The sequence below is a fragment of the Pseudophryne corroboree genome, chromosome 4 (genome assembly GCF_028390025.1).
Source record: "Pseudophryne corroboree isolate aPseCor3 chromosome 4, aPseCor3.hap2, whole genome shotgun sequence".
Lineage (NCBI taxonomy): Eukaryota > Metazoa > Chordata > Amphibia > Anura > Myobatrachidae > Pseudophryne > Pseudophryne corroboree.
The window spans coordinates 217,231,007-217,255,623 of NC_086447.1; the positions used below are offsets into that span (position 1 = coordinate 217,231,007).

At 46.0% G+C, this 24,617-nt stretch overlaps 1 long non-coding RNA gene across 1 annotated transcript in view; it reads right to left on the reverse strand.

The window, feature by feature from the left end:
• LOC134911278 (uncharacterized) overlaps positions 1 to 8,784 on the reverse strand; it is an 81,957-nt gene extending 73,173 nt beyond the window's left edge. Inside the window, exon 1 of the long non-coding RNA XR_010176441.1 lies at positions 8,359 to 8,784. This is a non-coding gene — a long non-coding RNA (uncharacterized LOC134911278). The remainder of the gene's footprint in view (positions 1 to 8,358) is intronic.
• Between the last annotated feature and the right edge of the window lie 15,833 nt (positions 8,785 to 24,617).

A 24,617-nucleotide genomic window follows, 5' to 3' on the forward strand; every position in this document is an offset into this window, starting at 1 on the left:
GCTTGCCACGCTTTGGGCTCGGAGGCTCGCTTCGCTTAGCACTTGATTACTAAAGGTAGTAGTTGGTGGCGTGGATAGTAGAGGACCTATCCCGCTGGCCTAGCTCCTCGCCCTTGTGTCATGCCCCCTCCCCCTGACGTAAAAGGTCCCTTAGGCCACTTGAATCTAGCATCAACCGTGCCAGCATAGCGATCTCTATGGCAACCGCCAAGCAGACACTGCATACGGAAGCAGACAGCTGATGACATTACACCGGTGCAGCGGCTACATGTGGGCTTCTTGGGACATGGGGCTTATGTAAGGAAAGCTCACTTTACTGTTTGTTTGATAAAGCTGCTTAGGCTACGGCCACACATAGAGGCCAAGCGTGTCCCGTTCAGGCTTTGAAACGTTGGTATAGAGATGTAACTGCTTATGATAATACATTGATCTCTTCAAAAGTCCATGAGAGTGCGACATAGTCCTTTCGTGTACTGGACACCTGAATGTATAAATAATGTAACCATTAGAACACAGAACTGAGCTATTTAAGCACGCATTTCTTTTCCAATGGCATGTTAAGACACCTGCCTCTTCTTGATGCCAGCTGCGTTCTGGTCTCTCTGGTCCGGTGTGCTGATTGAGCTCTCAACTTCACCAGCAGTGGACTGAGGCATGAAGGGCCCACCGGGGAAATACAATGGTAGGGGCTGTGGGCCAGTCCGACCCTGCTGCATGCTATCACCGCAGCTCTATTAATATCATATTATATACTACTGCTATTGTTGCCAGGATTTGAGCTGCTGACTGGGTAAAGTGGGGCCAGGGGGGAGGAGGGCCAGGCCTCTGGAATTACCCTCCCCTTGTATGTGCCTATGTACAAAACAGCAGGTATGTCGATGGGAGGGGGGTTAGCGAGGGGGAACAGGTAGTAATTGCCTGGCCCAGGCTTGTTGGAGGTGCTGAGTGGAGGCCCTGATCCGCTGCCACTCCACCTCCCCACACAAACACACATACACACTTCTTACGGGATGCAGTGGATCCAAGGAAACTGCTGCCGCTGAGCATCAGCAGTCTCCTTTTCCTGCATGATGTCTGGGGGTAGCGATTGCACTAATTAAGGACTAAATTTAATAATCATGTACATATATGGGATGTAATTTTCATATTTAGTTGGGAGACCCATACCTAATTTACACTAAATTTAAATATTACCCCTGTCTTTTCTAGCATTAAATTGCTCCCCATTAAATTGTTTAGTGGTGCTCCTCATAGTAACTGTAGGTGGATGCCTATAATCATATATGTGTGTATTGTATCTTTAAATAACAGCAATCATTTACTTTATATCTCTCTAGTTATTAGGACAGTCTGCATAATGAGTTTCCAGATAATACATGTCTGTAAACATTGTTTCATTGTATATCAGTGCTTCACGGCCCTTTTTGAGTAACTAACAAATCTAATAAAATTCTGTAAAAAAAAACAAACGTTATTGCTCATGTGTCAGATGAATTGTCAGGCCACAGGGGGTTGAACAACTGTCTGTGTTGGCCTTTACTGGAGCCGGAGACATTTATACTAATGACTTAATAAAGAAATTGAGCTATAAGAGTTAAAGTATGAGAACCAATACTGTTATTATAGTACAATGTAAATCAAACCTGAGGATTCCGGTTCATACACTAGGAAGATCTTAGGCATCATCAGCCACGCAGTCTAATTAGACCTTTCTTAAGTCAATTATGACCAATTTATGCACAGTTGAATAAGTAGACTATATATTCTCTATCATTACATTATATTTCAAATTAGCTTTAATTTGGAGATTAACAATCAGGAAACTAAATCTCCTGGTTCATTAATGACTTCCCCACATTCAGTATTATGGTGTATGTAATCTACGTCTGCCAGAGGGCACACGATACATCAGGGATCTTTCTGAGCAGTGCTGGTAGATTAGTTTTATCCCGAGGAGGAATAAATGTGAATAACCCAGTAATGACACTGCATGGCAGAATGGGTTTAGACATGACTGGGATTTCCACTCAAACTGTTTCAATTACCAGCAATTGAGAATACGGAGCCACCTGTAAACACATCTGTGTGCACTAAACTGGTGCAAGACACCATAATACTAGCATTGCAATTACATAATTATGATTAGCTAATCCTAGGTACCAGGGAATGTTATAGAAAATAGTGTTTTCTGATGCTACTGTAAGAATGAGCAGTATGGAACACACATATTTGTTAAAAGTATGTAACACTGTTTCTCTATCGTCCTAGTGGATGCTGGGGTTCCTGAAAGGACCATGGGGAATAGCGGCTCCGCAGGAGACAGGGCACAAAAAGTAAAGCTTTAGGATCAGGTGGTGTGCACTGGCTCCTCCCCCTATGACCCTCCTCCAAGCCTCAGTTAGATTTTTGTGCCCGGCCGAGAAGGGTGCAATCTAGGTGGCTCTCCTAAAGAGCTGCTTAGAAAAGTTTAGCTTAGGTTTTTTATTTTACAGTGAGTCCTGCTGGCAACAGGATCACTGCAACGAGGGACTTAGGGGAGAAGAAGTGAACTCACCTGCGTGCAGGATGGATTGGCTTCTTGGCTACTGGACATTAGCTCCAGAGGGACGATCACAGGTACAGCCTGGATGGTCACCGGAGCCTCGCCGCCGGCCCCCTTGCAGATGCTGAAACGAGAAGAGGTCCAGAATCGGCGGCAGAAGACTCCTCAGTCTTCTTAAGGTAGCGCACAGCACTGCAGCTGTGCGCCATTTTCCTCTCAGCACACTTCACACGGCAGTCACTGAGGGTGCAGGGCGCTGGGAGGGGGGCGCCCTGGGAGGCAAATGAAAACCTTTTTTTGGCTAAAAATACCTCACATATAGCCTCCGGGGGCTATATGGAGATATTTAACCCCTGCCAGAATCCGTTAAGAGCGGGAGACGAGGCCGCCGAAAAAGGGGCGGGGCCTATCTCCTCAGCACACAGCGCCATTTTCCCTCACAGAAAGGCTGGAGGGAAGGCTCCCAGGCTCTCCCCTGCACTGCACTACAGAAACAGGGTTAAAACAGAGAGGGGGGGCACTAATTTGGCGTTAGAAATATATAAAAAATGCTATAAGGGAAAACACTTATATAAGGTTGTCCCTATATAATTATAGCGTTTTTGGTGTGTGCTGGCAAACTCTCCCTCTGTCTCTCCAAAGGGCTAGTGGGTCCTGTCCTCTATCAGAGCATTCCCTGTGTGTGTGCTGTGTGTCGGTACGTGTGTGTCGACATGTATGAGGACGATGTTGGTGAGGAGGCGGAGCAATTGCCTGTAATGGTGATGTCACTCTCTAGGGAGTCGACACCGGAATGGATGGCTTATTTAGGGAATTACGTGATAATGTCAACACGCTGCAAGGTCGGTTGACGACATGAGACGGCCGACAAACAATTAGTACCGGTCCAGACGTCTCAGAAACACCGTCAGGGGTTTTAAAACGCCCGTTTACTTTAGTCGGTCGACACAGACACAGACACGGACACTGAATCCAGTGTCGACGGTGAATAAACAAACGTATTCCTTATTAGGGCCACACGTTAAGGGCAATGAAGGAGGTGTTACATATTTCTGATACTACAAGTACCACAAAAGAGGGTATTATGTGGGATGTGAAAAAACTACCGTAGTTTTTCCTGAATCAGATAAATTAAATGAAGTGTGTGATGATGCGTGGGTTCCCCCCGATAGAAAATATGGGCGGTATACCCTTTCCCGCCAGAAGTTAGGGCGCGTTGGGAAACACCCCTTAGGGTGGATAAGGCGCTCACACGCTTATCAGAACAAGTGGCGGTACCGTCTATAGATAGGGCCGTCCTCAAGGAGCCAGCTGACAGGAGGCTGGAAAAATATCATAAAAAGTATATACACACATACGGGTGTTATACTGCGACCAGCGATCGCCTCAGCCTGGATGTGCAGAGCTGGGGTGGCTTGGTCGGATTCCCTGACTAAAAATATTGATACCCTTGACAGGGACAGTATTTTATTGACTATAGAGCATTTAAAGGATGTATTTCTATATATGCGAGATGCACAGAGGGATATTTGCACTCTGGCATCAAGAGTAAGTGCGATGTCCATATCTGCCAGAAGATGTTTATGGACACGACAGTGGTCAGGTGATGCAGATTCCAAACGGCACAAAGGTGTATTGCCGTATAAAGGAAGAGGAGTTATTTGGGGTCGGTCCATCGGACCTGGTGGCCAGGGCAACTGCTGGAAAATCCACCGTTTTTACCCTAAGTCACATCTCTGCAGAAAAAGACACCGTCTTTTCAGCTTCAGTCCTTTCGTCCCTATAAGAGTCATATCTGCCCAGGGATAGAGGAAAGGGAAGAAGACTGCAGCAGGCAGCCCATTCCCAGGAACAGAAGCGTTCCACCGCTTCTGACAAGCTCTCAGCATGACGCTGAGACCGTACAGGACCCCTGGATCCTACAAGTAGTATCCCAGGGGTACAGTTTGGAATGTCGAGACGTTTCCCCTGCGCAGGCTCCTGAAGTCTGCTTTACCAAGGTCTCCCTCCGACAAGGAGGCAGTATGGGAAAAAATTTCACGAGCTGTATTCCCAGCAGGTGATAATTAAATTACCCCTCCTACAACAAGAAAAGGGGTATTATTCCACACTATATTGTGGTACTGAAGCCAGAAGGCTAGGTGAGACCTATTCTAAATCTAAAAAAAAAAAAAAAAAAAAAATTTTGAACACTTACAAAGGTTCAAATCAAGATGGAGTCACTCAGAGCAGTGATAACGAACCGGGAAGAAGGGGACTATCTGGTGTCCCGAGACATCAGGGATGCTTACCTCCATGTCCCAAATTTGCCCTTATCACTAAGGGTACCTCAGGTTCGTGGTACAGAACTGTCACTATCAGTTTCTGACGCTGCCGTTTGGATTGTCTACGGCACCCCGGGTCTTTACCAAGGTAATGGCCGAAATGATGGTTCTTCTTCGAAGAAAAGGCGTCTTAATTATCCCTTACTTGGACGATCTCCTGATAAGGGCAAAGTCCAGGAAACAGTTGGAGGTCGGAGTAGCACTATCTCGGATACTGTTACAACAGCAGGGGTGGATTCTAAATATTCCAAAATCGCAGCTGATCCCGACAACAAGTCTCCTGTGCTTAGGGATGATTCTGGACACAGTCCAGAAAAAGGTGTTTCTCCCGGAAGAGAAAGCCAGGGAGTTATCCGAGCTAGTCAGGAACCTCCTAAAATCAGTGCATCATTGCACAAGGGCCATGGTAAAAAAATGGTGACTTCCTTCGAAGCAATTCCAGTCGGCAGATTTCATGCAAGAACTTTTCAGTGGGATCTGCTGGACAAATGGTCCGGATCGCATCTTCAGATGCATCAGCGGATAACCCTATATCCAAGGACAAGGGTGTCTCTCCTGTGGTGGTTACAGAGTGCTCATCTTCTAGAGGGCCGCAGATTCGGCATTCAGTTTTGGATGTTGGTGACCACGGAGGCCAGCCCGAGAGGCTGGGGAGCAGTCACACAAGGAAAAAATTTCCAGGGAGTGTGATCAAGTCTGGAGATTTTTCTCCACATAAATATAGCTAAGGGTAAATTTATAATGCTCTAAGCTTAGCAAGACCTCTGCTTCAAGGTCAGCCGGTATTGATCCAGTGGGATAAAACATCACGGCAGTCGCCCACGTAAATAGACAGGGCGGCACAAGAAGCAGGAGGGCAGTGGCAAAAACTGCAAGGACTTTTCGCTGGGTGGAAAATCATGTGATAGCACTGTCAGCAGTGTTTCATTCCGGGAATGGAAACTGGGAAGCAGACTTCCTCAGTAGGCGACCTCCACCCGGCAGAGTGGGAACTTCATGGGGAAGTTTTCCACATAATTGTAAACCGTTGGGAATTACCAAAGGTGGACATGATGGCGTCCCGTCTGAACAAAAAACGGGACAGGTATTGCGCCAGGTTAAGAGACCCTCAGGCAATAGCTGTGGACGTTCTGGTAACACCGTGGGTGTACCAGTCGGTGTATGTGTTCCATCCTCTGCTTTTCATACCTAAGGTACTGAGAATTATAAGACGTAGAGGAGTAAGAACTATACTCATGGCTCCGGATTGGCCAAGAAGGACTTGGTACCCGGAACTTCAAGAGATGCTCACAGAGGACTTATGGTCTCTGCCGCTAAGAAGGGACTTGTTTCAGCAAGTACCATGTCTGTTCCAAGACTTACCGCAGCTGCGTTTGACGGCATGGCGGTGGAACGCCGGATCCTAAGGGAAAAGGCATTCAGGAAGAGGTCATTCCTACCCTGGTCAAAGCCAGAAAGGAGGTGACCGCACAACATTATCACCACATGTGGCGAAAATATGTTGCGTGGTGTGAGGCCAGGAAGGCCCCACGAAGAAATTTCAACTCGGTCGATTCCTGCATTTCTTGCAAACAGGAGTGTCTATGGGCCTCAAATTGGGGTCCATTAAGGTTCAAATTTCGGCCCTGTCGATTTTTCTTCCAGAAAGAATTGGCTTCAGTTCCTGAAGTCCAGAAGTTTGTCAAGGGAGTATTGCATATACAACCCTCTTTTGTGCCTCCAGTGGCACTGTGGGATCTCAACGTAGTTCTGGGATTCCTCAAAACACATTGGTTTAAAACCAGTCAAATCTGTGGATTTGAAGCATCTCACATGAAAAGTGACCATGCTCTTGGCCCTGGCCTGGACCAGGCGAGTGTCAAATTGGTGGTTTTTTCTCAAAAAAGCCATATCTGTTTGTCCATTCGGACAGGGCAGAGCTGCGGACTCGTCCCCAGTTCTCTCCCTAAGGTGGTGTCAGTGTTTCACCTGAACCAGCTTATTGTGGTGCCTTGCACCTACTAGGGACTTGGAGGACTCCAAGTTGCTAGATGTTGTCAGGGCCCTGAAAATATGTTTCCAGGACGGCTGGAGTCAGGAAAACTGACTTGCTGTTATCCTGTATGCACCCAAAAAACTGGGTGCTCTTGCTTCTAAGCAGACTATTGCTAGTTGGATGTGTAATACAATTCAGCTTGCACATTCTGTGGCAGGCCTGCCACAGCCAAAATATGTAAATGCCCATTCCACAAGGAAGGTGGGCTCATCTTGGGCGGCTGCCCGAGGGGTCTCGGCTTTACAACTTTGCCGAGCGGCTATTTAGTCAGGGGCAAACACGTTTGTAAAATCCTACAAATTTGATACCCTGGCTAAGGAGGACCTGGAGTTCTCTCATTCGGTGCTGCAGAGTCATCCGCACTCTCCCGCCCGTTTGGGAGCTTTGGTATTATCCCCATGGTCCTTTCAGGAACCCCAGCATCCACTAGGACGATAGAGAAAATAAGAATTTACTTACCGATAATTCTATTTCTCGGAGTCCGTAGTGGATGCTGGGCGCCCATCCCAAGTGCGGATTATCTGCATTACTTGTACATAGTTACAAAAATCGGGTTATTATTGTTGTGAGCCATCTTTTCAGAGGCTCCGCTGTTATCATACTGTTAACTGGGTTCAGATCACAGGTTGTACAGTGTGATTGGTGTGGCTGGTATGAGTCTTACCCGGGATTCATAAATCCTTCCTTATTGTGTACGCTCGTCCGGGCACAGTACCTAACTGAGGCTTGGAGGAGGGTCATAGGGGGAGGAGCCAGTGCACACCACCTGATCCTAAAGCTTTACTTTTTGTGCCCTGTCTCCTGCGGAGCCGCTATTCCCCATGGTCCTTTCAGGAACCCCAGCATCCACTACGGACTCCGAGAAATAGAATTATCGGTAAGTAAATTCTTATTTTTAGAAACAATATATAAATATATATATATATATATATATATATATATATATATATATCAATTGTTTTAATTGTATTGGAATAACTCATGACTCTAATATCCCTTTCACACTGAGTGAATAAGCCAGGAGGTTGCAGGCAAGCTGGTTTGACCTGGGTCCTGTCTCAGTGTGAAAGACTTGACCTGGGTTGTGTGTCCCTGGTCTGCTACCTGGGTCACGACCAGGGCTTAAAGTGGTCCTGGAGAGGTGGGGGAACTCATCTCCACTATCACCTGCGCGCCGTAGGCGCGCGCCGCAGAAAGGGGTGTGGCCTCACTAAGAAGGGGCGTGGTCACACAATAGTACCCCCAATTAAAAATCAGCTCCATTACACCTAATTACATCACTGTTACTTTAACATTAATGAAAAAACTAAGCCAGCCTAAAACTACACCTGCAACCTGGGAAGCATATAAGTTAACCCAATACACAGCCAAGATGGGGGTAGGGGACCCCAGCTGGATACATACAGAGCAGTATCACTATATAAACACAGCGAGGGGGTCTCAGCCCCGGTACTCACAGAAAGATCCCGAACAGCAGTGCAACAACTCTGAGCTCCTGTAGCTGCACCCTCATCGTCCACTGCAGGGGCAAACACAGGATTTGGTAGGGTGGGGGGCGTGTGTGTGTGTCATATATAAATAAAATGCCCCCGCACACATACTGGGACTGCAGACTGTACATACACACACACACTGGGACTGCAGTCTGCCCCACCACACCATGACTGCAAATTACAAACACACACTGGGACCGCAGACTGTCCCCCCCACACACTCACAGACACTTAAACTGCAGAATACATTAAACACATGCTCATTCCCCCCCCCCCTCCCACACACATACACAATAGGACTGCAAATTACACACACACACATATGCTGGGACTGCAGATAGTACACACACACTCCCCTTCTCCCTCCTTCCCCAGGGACAGCAGCAGCTCACATCTGACCTGTGTAAGTGTAATTATGGGAGGCACTGGCAGCTGTGGACTGGAGCCGAGGAAGACGGGAGTTCCTGCCGAGGAGTAGTGCAGTGAGTGTCCCCTGCACTGCTTGGGAAATGAAAGGGCTGCACGGAGCTGTGCCGCGGCAGCACAGATCACAGTTCAAGCTTGAGGATTCTCTCACAAATAAATAAACAATAATCGGTGCACTGCGATGGGTCTGCCTGTCAGTCCTCCTGCATCGCAGTGCAATGATTATTGTTTATTTATTTGTGAGAGAAGCCACAAGCTTGAACTGTGAAATGTGCTGTCCACCGGCATCATAGAGATGGGGACAGCCGGTGGCACTGCACTGGAGGGAGGCGGCTATCCGGGGACTGCTAGACGCGGGAGAGAGGAGGGAGTACACCTCTGTCAGTGGGATGGAGGAGTAGCAGAGTGCGTCAGTGGGTCCCAGCTGTAGTGAGGTTTGACGTTGTCTGCAGCCGTCAGCCATTCCTGCGGACCGGCTGCTGATCAAAAGAAGAGGCCGCTCTTTGAATCTGATTATGGCGCCGATTGTGCACCAATCATGGCTAGCGGACCGCCAGCCAATGAGAAGGTGCCACTAGGCAGCTTCTCATTGGCTGGCGGTGCGCGAGCCATGATTGGCTCACATGCTCACCCACTTTTTTAAAAAAAAAAGCCTTGCTTTCTTTTTATTGGCAGCCGGTCCGCCCATGAGCCAGGATTGGCTGGCGGCTGCTGCAAGTTTCCAAGTACACTGAGCAGACGCTAGTGGCCGGACGGAGGCGGAACTGGTTCCGCCTTCAATTTGAAGTGACGGAACGCAGTTCCGCCCCGTTCCGGCCCACTTTAAGCACTGGTCACGACCAAGGTAAGTCTCGAGACTAATCCAGGTTGTCTGCATCGTGAGAGGTGCAACCCATGTTATTCAACCCAGGTCACAGTAAAATGAGCTGGTTGGCTGATCCAGGAAGCTGGCAGATGGCAGTTACCAACCACTTCATTACCTCATCTTTGTATGTCAAAAAAATGTCCATTACTAATGACTGCAGGGCAGACATGTGCTGAGTGTAAAAGGGGTCGACCTGGGAATAATAACTGCAGTGTTACATCTTCTGTCATTTTACAGGCTGTTCTAGTAAAATGACAGTTAGAAACTGATTGGTTTGAGCAACTTCTCCAGTTTTTCTCTCCAAGTTCTGATAAATCTTCCCTTAAACTTCTATAGTCTCAGGCAGAAAAATGTAAAAACAACTACAGTGCATCCGGAAAGTATTCACAGCGCTTTACTTTTAACTGCTGATATAAACCTCAAGGGAGTTTAGTCCTTTTTTAGCCCTCAACTTATCTGGCAACCTTAGCAGACTCTATTGTGTGACATACAGTGCATCCGGAAAGTATTCACAGCGCTTTACTTTTTCCACATTTTGTTATGTTACAGCCTTATTCCATAATGGAATAAATTCATTTTTTCCCTCAAAATTCTACACACAATACCCCATAATGGCAACATAAAAAAAGTGTATTTGAGATTTTTGCAAATTTATTACAAATAAAAAACTAAGTAATCACATGTGCATAAGTATTCACAACCTTTGCCATGAAGCTCAAAATTTAAGTCAGGTGCATCCTATTTCCACTGATCATCCTTGAGATGTTCCTACAGCTTAACTGGAGTCCACCTGTGGTAAATTCAGTTAATTGGACATGATTTGTAAAGTCACATGCCTGTCTATATAAGGTCCCACATTTGACAGTACATGTCTGAGCACAAACCAAGCATGAAGTTAAAGGAATTTTCTGTAGACCTCAGAGACAGTAATGTCTCGAGGTACAAATCTGGGAAAGGGTACAGAAAAATATCTGCTGCTTTGAAGGTCCCAATGAGCACAGTGGCCTCCATCAACCGTAAATGGAAGAAGTTTGGAACCACCAGGAGTCTTCCTAGAGCTGGCCAGCCATCTAAACTGAGCAATCAGGGGAGAAGGGCCCTAGACAAGGAGGTGACCAAGAACCTGATGGTAACTCTGTTAGAGCTACAGCATTCCTCTGTGGAGAGAGGAGAACCTTCCAGAAGGACAACCATCTCTTAAGCAAACCACCAATCAGGCCTTTAAGGTAGAGTGGCTAAATGGAAGCCACTCCTTAGTAAAAAGCACATGGCAGCCCACCTGGAGTTTGCCTAAATACACCTGAAGGACTCCCAGACCATGAGAAACAAAATCCCGCCTGGACTTTGCCTAAATGCACCTGAAGGACTCTCGGACCGTGAGAAACAAAATTCTCTGGTCTGATGAGACAAAGATTGAACTCTTTGGTGTGAATGCCAGACATCATGATTGGAGGAAACCAGGCATCGCTCATCACCAGGCCAATACCATCCCTACAGTGAAGCATGGTGCTGGCAGCATCATGCTGTGGGGATGTTTTTCAGCGGCAGGAAATGGGAGACTAGTCAGGATAGAGGGAAAGATGAATGCAGCAATGTACAGAGACATCCTGGATGAAAACCTGCTTCAGAGCGCTCTTGACCTCAGACTGGGACGACGGTTCATCTTTCAGCAGGACAACAACCCTAAGCACACAGTCAAGATATCAAAGGAATGGCTTCAGGACAACTCTGTGTATGTCCTTGAGTGGCCCAGCCAAAGCCCAGACTTGAATCCGATTAAACATCTCTGGAGAGATCTGAAAATGTCTGTGCACCAACGCTTCCCATCCAACCTGATGGAGCTTGAGAGGTGCTGCCCAAACATAGGTGTGCCAAGCTTGGCATCATATTCAAAAAGATTTGAGGCTGTGCATCAACAAAGTATTTGAAGGGGCATCAACAAAGTATTGAGCAAAGGCTCTGAATACTTATGTATATGTGATTACTTAGTTTTTTATTTTTAATAAATTTGCAAAAATCTAAAAAAAAAACTTTTTTTTACATTGTCATTATGGGGTATTGTGTGTAGAATTTTGAGTGAAAAATGAATTTATTACATTATGGAATAAGGCTGTAACATAACAAAATGTGGAAAAAGTAAAGCGCTGTGAATACTTTCTGGATGCACTGTATGTCACACAATAGAGTCTGCTAAGGTTGCCAGATAAGTTGAGGGCTAAAAAAGGACTAAAGTCCCTTGAGGTTTATATCAGCAGTTAACCTATAAGATTTATATTAACCAGCGGCAGATTCCTGGTAGGCTGATGTGTCTGTGGGGCCTGTTTGTGTATTGTCAGGTGGCAGGCAGCCCACCGCACTACATTGTCCCCATTTATTCTGTTATTCCATCTCTGCAGTACAGCAACTCTGCCATCGGCTACACGGTATGTTATTCTTTTTGTGCTGCCCATGTCGGGCCACTCCTACAATAATTTTGCAGGGGCACTTATAGTTCCCAATCTGCCCCTGGTCTCAGACACAACTTCAGCAAAAGATGCATGGAAGGCAATTGTGTACAATCAGGTCCTAAGAGGAGCGATACCGTCCCCCTCAACAGACCACACCCCCATTAGGGCTGCTTCCATAAATTTTCAGGACTGGTTTTCCATCTCAATCCGCCCCTGATATTAACCCTAATATACTTATCTAAAAATAAAGACCGGGAGAACCAGAGTTAGATTTCTGAGCATTAATTCATTAAAGATAGTATGGTGGCAGACAACAAAGAATGGCCAAAATATAACAAGAATGAATGTATTTATTTATTTATTAATTATTAATTAATTTATTAACAGTTTTTTACATAGTACAGCAATTTGCATTGTTGCGCTTTAATGCATGAAAATCATTTGTTGGTGTTCATATCTCCTGAGAAGTATGCCTCTACGGGCTATGACATTTTACAGCTGGAACCAACTGGGCTATAATTAAATACAGAAGTGCACACCTATCTAAAACACCTAACCAATCAACTAAAAACTCCTGCATACTGTCTGCCACAACACAAACAAACCGGTGGGAGAGAGAGATTTCCAGAAGAAAGAGATGCTGTCACTTACTGACAAGCACTGCTATTAAACTTAAACACACCCCTTAAAATCTAATAGGTCAAACAAGTCAAATGTAAAACTTACTGTGAAAAAAAAGGGTGGGGGGATGGGGGTAGTCAACTTAATTCTTAAAGGGCCACTGCTCCTACATCTGAGGGGCTTAACCCGGCTCATGCAATAAATAATCATTACGTTCCTCAAAGCAATATGCCCATACAGATTTGCGTGACTTTTACACTTTTGCCTGCCTGTGCCTGGAGGGGCGTAATGAGGCAGGATGGAGGTATTCTAACATAGGCCAAGTACAGTACGGGCATATTCCTGTAAATGCAAGTACATGCAAGCCTCTGAGGACTTTCAAAAGGTATTTCTCATTTTACCTATTGCAAATGATGTTGTACTTGACATAAATAGCTACTGTATGTCAACCAGTGACGTGCGGTGGGGTGAGGCAGGTGAGGCAGAGCCTTTCCTGTCATACTTACGTTTAAACCAGAGTTTTGACTGGGGTTAGCCATTATAAGACTTCCTGCCCGAATACCAATATGGCAGGTGTGCCTTTCCTGGAACCCTTGCTATGAGAGAATTACCCTCCTGACTACTATTTTACAGCGGATTCTCTTGGCAGGAATATTTTTGTAGTAACCTTTACCTTTATAGTTTGCAACCATTCCATGCTCACTACGTGTGTCAAACTTGTCATGTATGGAGAACACTGAGCAATGCTTGTTCTGAATACACAACAAGCTTCAGTACTGCATGGTAAAAGTATGGAATCCAAAAGCTTTGCTCCACCAGCAGCTAGAGGAAGAGCCATTAGACGGGTACTAGTCGCCAGTGAATTAACATCTCACCGATGCCCAGAATCCCTTCTATTCTGACACTGGAGTGGTTGTTTCCTTTAATTTGACACCTTCAATCCACTTTTCAAGGGTTCCAAATAGAAGTCTTACAATACTGCAGGACTCACTCCCCTAAAAGCCAAGCTTACTACTTAGCATTTATTTAAGTTATTGTATATTTAAAATAGATTACTTTACATACTGTGGCTAATTATATTGCAAAAGTAATGCATTCCTAGTAAATTAGTTCCAATGAAACCCTCAAATCTGGTTCTAATTACATTATATGCAGCTAGTACTTTTTCTATAACAATAATAACAATATTCTAGAATGTCACCAATAGTTTCTATTTTCCCATAAACGTGATTAGATTTTAAACTCTTTGCGGTTAGACATATTTCATTATTTTTCTGCTATACTGTATATGTATATTAATTCACTTCTATTTATTTTGCTGTGTGACATATTACTATACTTTATTCTCAGAAATATGTAATGCTCTGTATATCTCATGGTGATATTGATAAATAATGCAGCATATAGTACATATCAGTTCAGTAAACTGTTTGAAACAAACCCAATTGCAGCATGCTATGTATAGCTAACATGACAAAGGGAAGGTAACGTTTATTAAACTAAAGGTGATGAACGGGATTAGAATGTTGCAATTGGTCATGAAACTGAGTGTTAGCACTTAATGGGCCTGATTCTGAATCATACACTGCAGCGTGCGTGATTGCATCTTTTGTCGGTCATGTATCTGCAACTATATACTAATGCCACTTCTAAGCCCTTCCCTGGTGTACAGTACATCTGTGCTTCTGAATGTGCAAGGACTGAGATGCTCACTTGCAGAGTCTATAGATGGTACATTACCATCTGGTGTGTCTTTAGATGCACCAACGATCGCAACATCGAAACTTGCAACAGCCCTATAGCAGGTGTCATCTCTCTATCTGAGTGTGGCCACCTATGTGGTGGCTGTGCGTCTTTGTACACAACCTCTTTCAGCGACAGGCCTGTAATACTCATATAAGATGCAACATTTCCATGCGTCTTTATATCCAAACTCTTTTTCCTTCCAGTGAGCAACATTTCTGATATCATGGGCGGGATGTAATGAAGTCTGAGTTCAGCGGCCATGCAGGATGCTGGCTAAACTTGAATGTTCTTTTAAAGGGGAAATCATTTACAAGACTAAACCATGCCTTGTAAATGATTGTCCCTTTAAAACAATGTACGAGTAGGCTGGCATGCCACATGGCCGCCAAACTCGGACTTCATTACATCCTGGCCAATGCATCTAAATTTGTTCTGTGACTCTGGCCTGATTTGTATGGTATTGGACAGTCACAGGGAAGCCGCTGTGCAATACCATCTAAATAAAATGTAAATACAGCAGGAGGCTTCTATAGGAAATAGACCCCTCCTGCCCGCATCTGCAGTCTGAGTTCTATGCCCAAAGACGATGCCCAAAGACGTAGCATCAGATCACCATCGCGGCCAACAGCCAGCCGAAGTTTACTCAGACGGACAGCCAGAACTACACTTCTGGGTCCAGGAAGTCTACATCCGACAACACATACCTACAAAAGGAGGACAAAACCCCCCTATTTTGTAGAGCGGTCTCAGTTGCCGTCCCCTATACATTGCAGCATGTCAGTCATGTTGCATCTAAGGGAAGGCTGCGATCGATCATGCAGGACTCTTTCTGCACGGGATGGAGTTGATATGCCACCGGTCAGGAGACCGAGACCGGAATCCTGCCCACTGATAATGCCGGCTAACGGGCTATTCCCACTCGTGGGTGTCCATGACATCCATGTAGTGGGTATAGAACCTTTGGCGAGCGCAGCAAGCCACCGAGCCTGCTGCCTGGCGAACAGGAACGTGCATGGTGTGTGGAACATTATTTCCGAAGTTACAGGACAGGACAGAATGACGGGTCTTCCCTGACATCCGTAAGAACTGGATTCCAGGACAATTTCCAGAGACCTGCACCACCAAACAAAACTATCCTGTCTTGGGACGAAATGTCCCAGCAAACAGGGTTCGTGGCTAATCATAATAAAGGATGTTCCAGCAGACCCCACAGCACCACGAGCAATGTGTGAGGATGAGAAAAAGTTTCAGTTTTTTTAAACACCCTGTATAGTCATCTATAACCCTATGAGGCCAATGTACAGTATCAGTGGCTGCAATTTTCCCCTGATGAGCATCATCACAAAATTGATAGACTGCAATGTTGTAAGCTATCAGGGGCCAGGTACTGAACAGCTAGGGTTTTCTGAGGTGGTTAAACTCACAATTTTAGAGTCCCTATTGAACCCTATGGGGACTGCATTTGTGATTAATAACCATGGGACAGTGACAGATATCTATTGTAGCAGGACTTTCCAGACGCTGTCAATAAACAAATCCATCTTGCAGACACTACGATACCTTCATGGCATAAGAATGAGAGGTAGAGTAGTTTAGGGAAACTCTTAATATACAGTAACAAAGACAATCATTCCTATGATAGTTCTACTGGTGGACAGGCAAAGCTGAAAAGAGACCAAGAAACAGAACATACAGTAATATAACTGCTGCCGGGATTTGTATAGAGACGCCCACTGGAGCCTACACAGCGGCCTGAAACTGTGTATGCATTCACAGCATCCATGCAGATCAGGCAAACATCGAACGTCCAAGTGAGTCTATGGGCACTCAGAATGGCAGCTGCAACTGAGACGCTGGGACTATGGCCCCCATTTATCAAGCTTTGGAGAGTGATAAATAGCACGGTGATAAAGTACCAATCAATCAGCTCCTAACTGTCATGTTACTGGCAGTGTTTGAAAAATGACAGGAGCTGGTTGGTTGGTACTTTATCTCCGTGCTATTTATCACTCTCCAAGGCTTGATAAATCTGGGCCTATAATCGCAATTCAATCACAGTGTGTGCGTACTGTGGCAGTGATGCATGCACAGGTCATCCACAATCACTGGATTAGCATACAACTATGAATCAGGCCCACTGTACATTACACCCTGGCCTTGGTGGTTTCTGTGACTGGAGGCCAACTGAGGTAAGAGCTGGTAAAGGTTAGCAAGCATTTGATTTATATCTATTCCAACTGTAGCTGGCTTATGTTGCCATTTGTAACTTTGTTTTCTACCTGTAAGGAGCATTGCTTCCCAGTAACTTAAGTCACATTCTCATAGAGTCACAATCAGTTTCTGTAATCTAATCTTTAATTACTTCTGCAGTATAAGTATGTTTCAGGAGCAACGAAACCACAAACATTGACATTTTCAAATATATATTTTACCATAAAGAGTTGGTGGTCATCTGACATTCCACTGCAGCTCTAGACATCCCATCTCATTTAGGGGAAAGAGACCATGATGGACGTATTTATTTGATGTGTATTGTTCAGCTCAGTAATACACAGCCTCTGTTCTATCTCAAAGTCATCAATGGGAAGCACAGATGGCGTAATAGTTAGCATTACTGTCTCACAGCACTGAGGTCATGGGTTCGATTCCCACCATGGCCCTAACTGTGTGGAGTTTGTATATTCTCCCCATGCTTTCTTGGGTTTCCTCCAGGTGCCCTGGTTTCCTCCCACAATACAAAAATATACTGGTAGGTTAATTGGCTCCCAACACAAATTAACCCTAGTTTGAATGTGTGTGCATGTACATGTGGTAGGGAAAATAGATTGTAAGCTCCACTGGGGCAGGGACTGATGTGAATGGGCAAATATTCTCCATAAAGCGCTGCGGAATATGTGTGCACTATATCATACCTCCCAACATGACCCTCTCCAGGAGGGACAGAATGCTCTGCTCCTGGACTTCCCTCTTAATGTATGATTGCCATCACCTGTGCTGAAACACCTTTCTTATCCATTAACCTGCTCAACACAGGTGCCGGCAATCATACATTAAGAGAAAAGTCCAGGAGCAGAGCAGTGTGTCCCTCCTGGAGAGGGTCATGTTGGGAGGTATGCTATATAAATAACTGGTTATAAATAATAGTAAATGGAAAAGTGTATTTCGGAGACACAAGATGGAGCACATGGAAGGGACAAATAGCAGATAATTGACAATTTAGTGAAAACAAAGCTTAAAAACAGTAGAGTAAAGGTGGACAGACGAGGAAGGTGAGAGAGATAAGCCTGGCACATGGCTACAAGTGTTGGTAACAATGTGGCAGTAGTATTTGTATATCAGAAACAAAGCGATACTGTAATACTGCTGGTACTATATATTTCATACTTGCCTACCTGACCCTCTCCATGAGGGAGAAAATGCTCTGTTCCTGGACTTTCCTGGTAATGTATGATTGCCATCACCTGTGGTGAAACACCTTTCTTATCAATTATCTAGCTCACCACAGGTGATGGCAATCATACATTACCAGGAAAGACCAGGAACAGAGCATTTTCTCCCTCATGGAGAGGGTCTGGTAGGCAAATATGGTATATTTCCAGACAAGGGGGTATATTTACTAAGCTCCCGATTTTGACCGAGATGGTGTTTTTTCTTCAAAGTGTCATCTCGGGAATTTACTAAACTAAAATCACGGCAGTGATGAGGGCATTCGGATTTTTATTACGGCTGTGTAGTAAAAATACGAATGAATACACCATCGGTCAAACGCGGCTGTTTAGGTATTGAACACGGTCATTTACTAACCATTCGTATTTGAAATCTCTTGCGTGAAAATGCATGTGCGGCCGTGAAAAAATACTAATCGTACAAAAAGCCTAAAAAAAAGTAGACCTGCTTTTGAGAAGCGTGTTTACATGTGTTGTCAATTCTACATTAGTCACACCTGACTTTTTGGACCTTTAAAAGGGGCCCCAACACATTTTTCACCACTCTCAATCTGAAATGGCTGCTACTGTGTGTAGTACTGCTGTCTTGTTTGCGGCGGGATACCTGACACTGCTCCATGAGGCTACAATAAACCCAGGCCAGGAAAATCAACATGGTCAGCAGGTTGTACATGTTCCGCGTAGGCTGGTCATGGCTTGTTTTTTTAGTGGGCGTTTAAACGATAACAAACTTGCTGATGACCATGTTATACAGATGCTCCGACTAAATGTAAATAACATTTACCCTCTGTATGACCATGTCAAACTGAACCTAGGCCCTGAGACAGTACGCTCTCGCTCTGTCTCAGGCCTGCACAAACTCCTGCCTGTGTTGCACTTTATGGCTACTGGCAACTTTCAGCCTGTGACTGGCGATGTAATTAGTATCTCACAGGCCACCTTTTATAAATATTTAATTCAGGTGAGTTAAAACATACATACACGTCTATGTCTAAGTGGTGCTTCTGTAATGTAATAGAACACAGTATTGTATTGATTACAGGTCATGACACTCACCTTTAATTTTGGAATGTCCACTCAGGTTTTGGATGTCTTGGATGGCTACATAGATGCCTCTCTCTGCTTCCCTACCCAGGAGTCGCAGTGGCATGCAGTCAGGGTAGCTTTATCTGATCTTGCGGCCATGGCCAATGTGCTGGGTGCCATAGATTAGACACACGTTGAGCTGAGGACACCTAGGGGCAGGCAATATATTTCTACCAATACACATCTGGCCCAAGACACTAATGTCCATGTGGTTTGTGGAGCTAATTAAACAATACACATATTCCGTGTTAACAATTTATTCATTTTAACACACGAATTTTTGTGGAAAAAAAACAAAAAAACATTTTAATGGTCAACATATTATGAGCACGCATTATTATTATTTTTTTTTTTTTTTGTGTGCTGGGTGCCGAGGATTGTGCTGGCTCGTTGGTGCGGGTTCGACTTGAGCGTTGAACTGGGGATTGAACTGGGGTGTGGCTTGGTGTAGTTGTCCCCGAGCTAGATGTGACATGGTGTGATGCCATGACACTAAGGCTTTGACTCAGATTGTTCAAGCTTGCTGTGAGCTGCGTATTAGCGGCAGTGTTTGTTGCTATTATTCGTGATAGGTTGTCGTTGATCATTTGGTTGTGTTGTATGATCTGGATTAGTGTTTGTTGCTGCCACTGCTGTTCATCCAAGATGCGTTGGAGGTTTGATTGCATTTGGCTGTTGTCTGCCCTCATCTGCTCCATGGAGTTTGCTATTCTGCCCACCTGCACTATAAGTCTGCCTGAGTTGCGACTCAGTCTTGGCAGATGATGGGGCAGACTTGACAGGTATTGGCTGTGGGTGTTGAGGCTTGCGCAGTATTGCGCCTGTTGTGTCGACCAACGGCTCCAAAACTCAGGGCCCATTTGTGTGTCGACTTGTGTTGTGCTCAATTGGGGGCTGTGGGATGTTTGGGGTGGTTGGGGTATGTCCTGCGGCGTGGTTGGCTGGGTAGGATCGATGGCCTGCAGGTGGAGTGTGAAGGTCTCCTGGTCACGTTCCTGCTGGTCATCCTCGGTGATGATGGCTGGGTCTGTATGGGGTTGAAGACAGCCACTATTTAGTAAATATGTAGCATTGTTCTTACTATAGCTTTACGTCAACATGCATTACTTCTTAATATTAATGTTGTAATTGCTAAATAGATTGTGGCCTAAACTTAACTATGTTGTTCATCTTTTTAAAAAAATATGTGGCTTCTAACGTTCACTACTCAGTTGTTAAAAGTTTGTGGGAATAGTTGGATTCAGAGCCATAATTACTGTTTAAACACGAAGAACTCTAACAAATACAAAGTACTACATTTACATATTGGGTATGAAGCTTCCTTTGGAACAACACACACAATACAATAAATGTGTTGACCGGGGGCGTGGCTTAGCTGTGAATGCAGGAGGTTGTGTTGGACTTGAGCTCCTGCCCTAGATGTAGTTTTTGCTACTCTCTAACCCTTCTACCTGTGAAATTGGGACCTACCATTCGACTGCTCGGGCTCCCTTGCACTGGGTGAGTGGGTTGCAGAGCCGGCGAGTGCCTCCTGGACCCGTGCGGGTTGCGGCCTGCCCTACCAGTTGGAGCCGGGACCTCGAGTCTGGAGCTGCCCCGGACCGGAAGCGAAGTGCCCTGTGATAGCGGGCTGCGACGGACCTCTCCCCTCCATCCCTGGAGTCCTCACACCGCCATCTCAGTCTCCCCCCTGCTGGGCGGCTCTGTGCGGCGGTTCCCCCGCTGACCACGGCGCCCGGCGGGTAGCTCCACAATACAGGAGAGTGCGGCGCTGGTCACGTGGTGCCGCTCTCGGGACCAGATGCGGCCGCCGCTGCCTCCAACGCGGCCGCTGCTGCCTCCAACTGCCTTTGAGGAGTGGAACCTTTGGCTGCTGGGACACCCACCATTGCCACCAACGAGTCTTCCCCGCTGGCTGGGGCCGCAAGTGCCCAGGTTACTGGAACTTGGAGCGGGAGCCTGGCGGCGCCATCTTCACTACTGGAAAGGTGCCCACACTGAGAAACGCTGTCCTGTGGGGAGACACTGCCCTGCTCGCACCTCTAACATTGGTGACAGGTGCTGCTGGGCACCCTCTCCCTTCTGTTCTTATGGACGTTGGCTACCTTTACTAGGCACTATTGGGGGGAGAGGTGTATTTAGAAGTGATCTACAGCTGCCGACATCCCACTACTCTCACCCTACATCATACTGTAGTGTGTACTGTGACTTCCGTTTATTTAATAGCACCGTGGTGCTCTATTGTACAGAATTCCTGCCACTTCACTAGTTGTATGGGATGAGACAAGCCTGAATACACACTCTTTGCCTGACCTAGGGAACCGAAGCTCCCCCTTGTGGGTCCTTGCTGAATCTCGCCTTCCCTTCTGTCATACTTGCTTGTATTATAACGAAACAACTTGCCTACAATGGAGTAGTCACTGCCATGTGAACACCTTGTCCCCACCCTAACGGGAGTAGATGCCTCCTTCAACAATTATGTAAGGCCGTCTCGAGGAGTAATGGCTGGCACCTTCTGACACGTACTACCGACAAAACGACCACGGATTTGTTTAGCTGATCCTACATTCTACTGCTAGACCCGACACGATAACGCAGCCACTCCGACATGCCCGCAACCATGCAATTTGCTATCTGTACCCATCACTGCATCTGACACTCTCTTCTACATGGTTGCGACGTAGTGCTCTTTGAATAACAGTCCCTAGCTGTGGGAGATGGGAACGGGTGAGTGGTTAACGTGTGATTTGTGGCACTGAGTCGCCCTGTACCCCTGCTCCAGCTCTTGTCATGCAGGTTCTGACGCTCCCATCCTCTTCTTGTTACCCTCGTTGGGCTGCCCTCTCTGGATTTCAAAGCTGCCTTTTCATGAGTCGCAGGAAACGTAAGGGAGTGAAAACCTCTATCCATCAGTCTGAAGTTACCCCCCACTCAGACCTCAGGCGGTATCTCAATCTCCGGAAAGATACAGACATGTCGGCCCCGTCGACGCCCACCTCTCCTGTTCAATCCGAGAGGTCGGAGACGCAAGTTGAAACCAGGGCGACTCCACCAGATTGGAGCTCCGTTGGACAGCAGGATATGCAGAAAGTCCTCAACCTCTTACAGTCCTTGCCCACTAAGACGGACTTCACATCCTTGGAAAGTAAACTTCGGGACGTGGTTCACTCCGAGGTTTCCTCACTTTGGTCCGAACTGACTCAGCTGGGCTCTCGTATCGAAACATTGGAGACTAGTGGAGAAGAATCCAACGCTTTCCATCACGCATTGGTCGATACCATTAGACTCCAAGCAGAAGAGATTCAGAGCCTGCACGACCATCTTGATGATATTGACAAAAGGGGACGCAGAAACAACCTGCGAGTGAGGGGCATCCCGGAAGACATACCGCAGCAAAGCATCCCAGATGTCCTTAACAAGATTTTCGGTGCAGTCTTGGAAACCGATCCAAATGACCCCATCGTCTTCGACAGGGCACACAGGGCGCTGCGTCCTAGAGGCCTGCAGTCTGAACGACCGAGAGATATTATTTGCCGTCTTCACTACTATAGCCAAAAAGACGAGATAATTAGGAAACTCCGGAACTCCAGAGACCTGGACTTCAATGGCTCGCCTATCCAGGTTTTCCAAGATCTTTCTCGTCACACCCTACAGTCTAGACATCAATTAAAGCCCTTAACAGATGCCCTTCGTAAGAGCAATATCAAATACAGATGGGGATTTCCTTTCAGCATTACAGCTACCAATGAAGGTCGGTCTGCCATGATTCGGTCCCCTGAGGATGTCGCCCTCTTCTGCTCCACCTTATCTATTGACCCGGTACAGGTCCCTGAGTGGCAATCCGTGCGCTCGAGGATTCGCCCCCCCCCAACCCCCTCGGGTTGACACTCCTTTCCAAACAGTGGGCTCTCCTTCAGCGTCACAAAAACTGAACCGCTCCTTTCCGTCCTCTTCATCTTCCTCATCGGCTGCAAAGACCTGATTACCCCACTTTCTGATTTGTAACTCTTACTTACTACGCAGGATTTATTGGCCCATAGATGACTGCATCATTATGCCGAGACTCTGCGGGAGGGGCCACTGTCCCTTCAAGAAGACTCCCCCCCTTGAGGCACCTTGTAGTCGGAGGGCGTAATGTTTCTCAAAGCCCCGTCTCTTTATTTGATAGTTGCCTTTTGTTCGAGGGACCTGGACATTTTATTTCCCGAATAGAGTGGTGACTTAGCAACTTTGTCATGGTCTCTACTGCCTTAACATAGTTTGGGTAACGTATTGTTCCTATTACTTTGATATGTTGTGTTCACAATCTTGTGGTCGCTAATTGTGTTCTACTATTTTTTATCTTTTTTTTTTATGCCAATGATGTGGTTCGTGTCGGAGGGTGGATCCATTCCTCCCTTGTTGCCCCATTTGCACCGCAATGTTTGGTCCCGGACCGATCGGTGGGAACACCGTCCCCACTGCTCGTAACACCGGGAGCGGTGCTATGTCTTTACTTTGGTTACTTGTTCAATTGTTCTATATTGTCATGTTTTTCTGTCCTGCTGTTCTTCCTCTGTCCTCTTCTCTTTCCCCTTTTTTCCTTCTGGTTCTCTCCTCCCTTCCAGAATTACCTGGATTCACTAATACCGGAACCCTATTTTATGCTGCTGGGATCTCTATGAGACTAGATTTGTTATTTCTTTTTTGGAACAAGTAAATGGCGCTATTAAAAGTGGTTTCTATTAACGCCCGGGGACTCAACATTCCTGAGAGACGGTCAAGGGCCTTGCGAGAACTGAAGGCCGAAAAAGCAGACATTGCCTTTGTGCAAGAAACCCACTTTAAAGAGGGGGTGGCCCCCTCTCTCAGGAATCAAGACTTTCCTACAGGGTATTTTTCCAATAACGCGGATGGTAAGACGTTGGGTGTAGCAATATTGTTTGCCAAACATGTTGCCCTTGCTGATGTTGTCTGCCATCAACTTGTCCCCAGCAGGGCACTGCTTATAAATTGCACTGTCGCCAATAGAGTTCTCACATTTCTTAATGTTTATGCCCCGAACAAGGTACAACCGGGCTTTTTAGAAAGAGTCCTTACCCTAGCCCAACCCCATACTAATGGGATTTTGCTCTTTGGCGGGGACTTAAATTGGTCTTTGGAGCCTCGATTGGACTCCTCAAACCCCTCCCCTAGGTATTCGGATAAACTCCATCGTAGGTTCCGGAGAATTCTACATAACTTCCAACTCATTGATGTCTGGAGGATACAACACCCCTCTACTCGTGATTTTACTTTCTATTCACACCCTCACAACACTTATACTAGGATTGACTACTTATTTATCCCGCATAGATTTTTGCACCTGTCTGAGGCCTTTGCTTTGGGTAACATATCCTGGGCTGATCATGCTCCTGTCTCTTTGGGGGTTCGTTTGTCCCCTGCCCGCCCGAATTCTTACACGTGGAGATTAAACGAGCTGATCCTTCAGGATCCTTATTGCCAACAGCAGATCAGGGAGGCTATAACTGACTATATTGATGTTAACGACACTGCGGGGATCTCAAAAGTGGTAGTCTGGGAGGCCCACAAATGTGTAATAAGGGG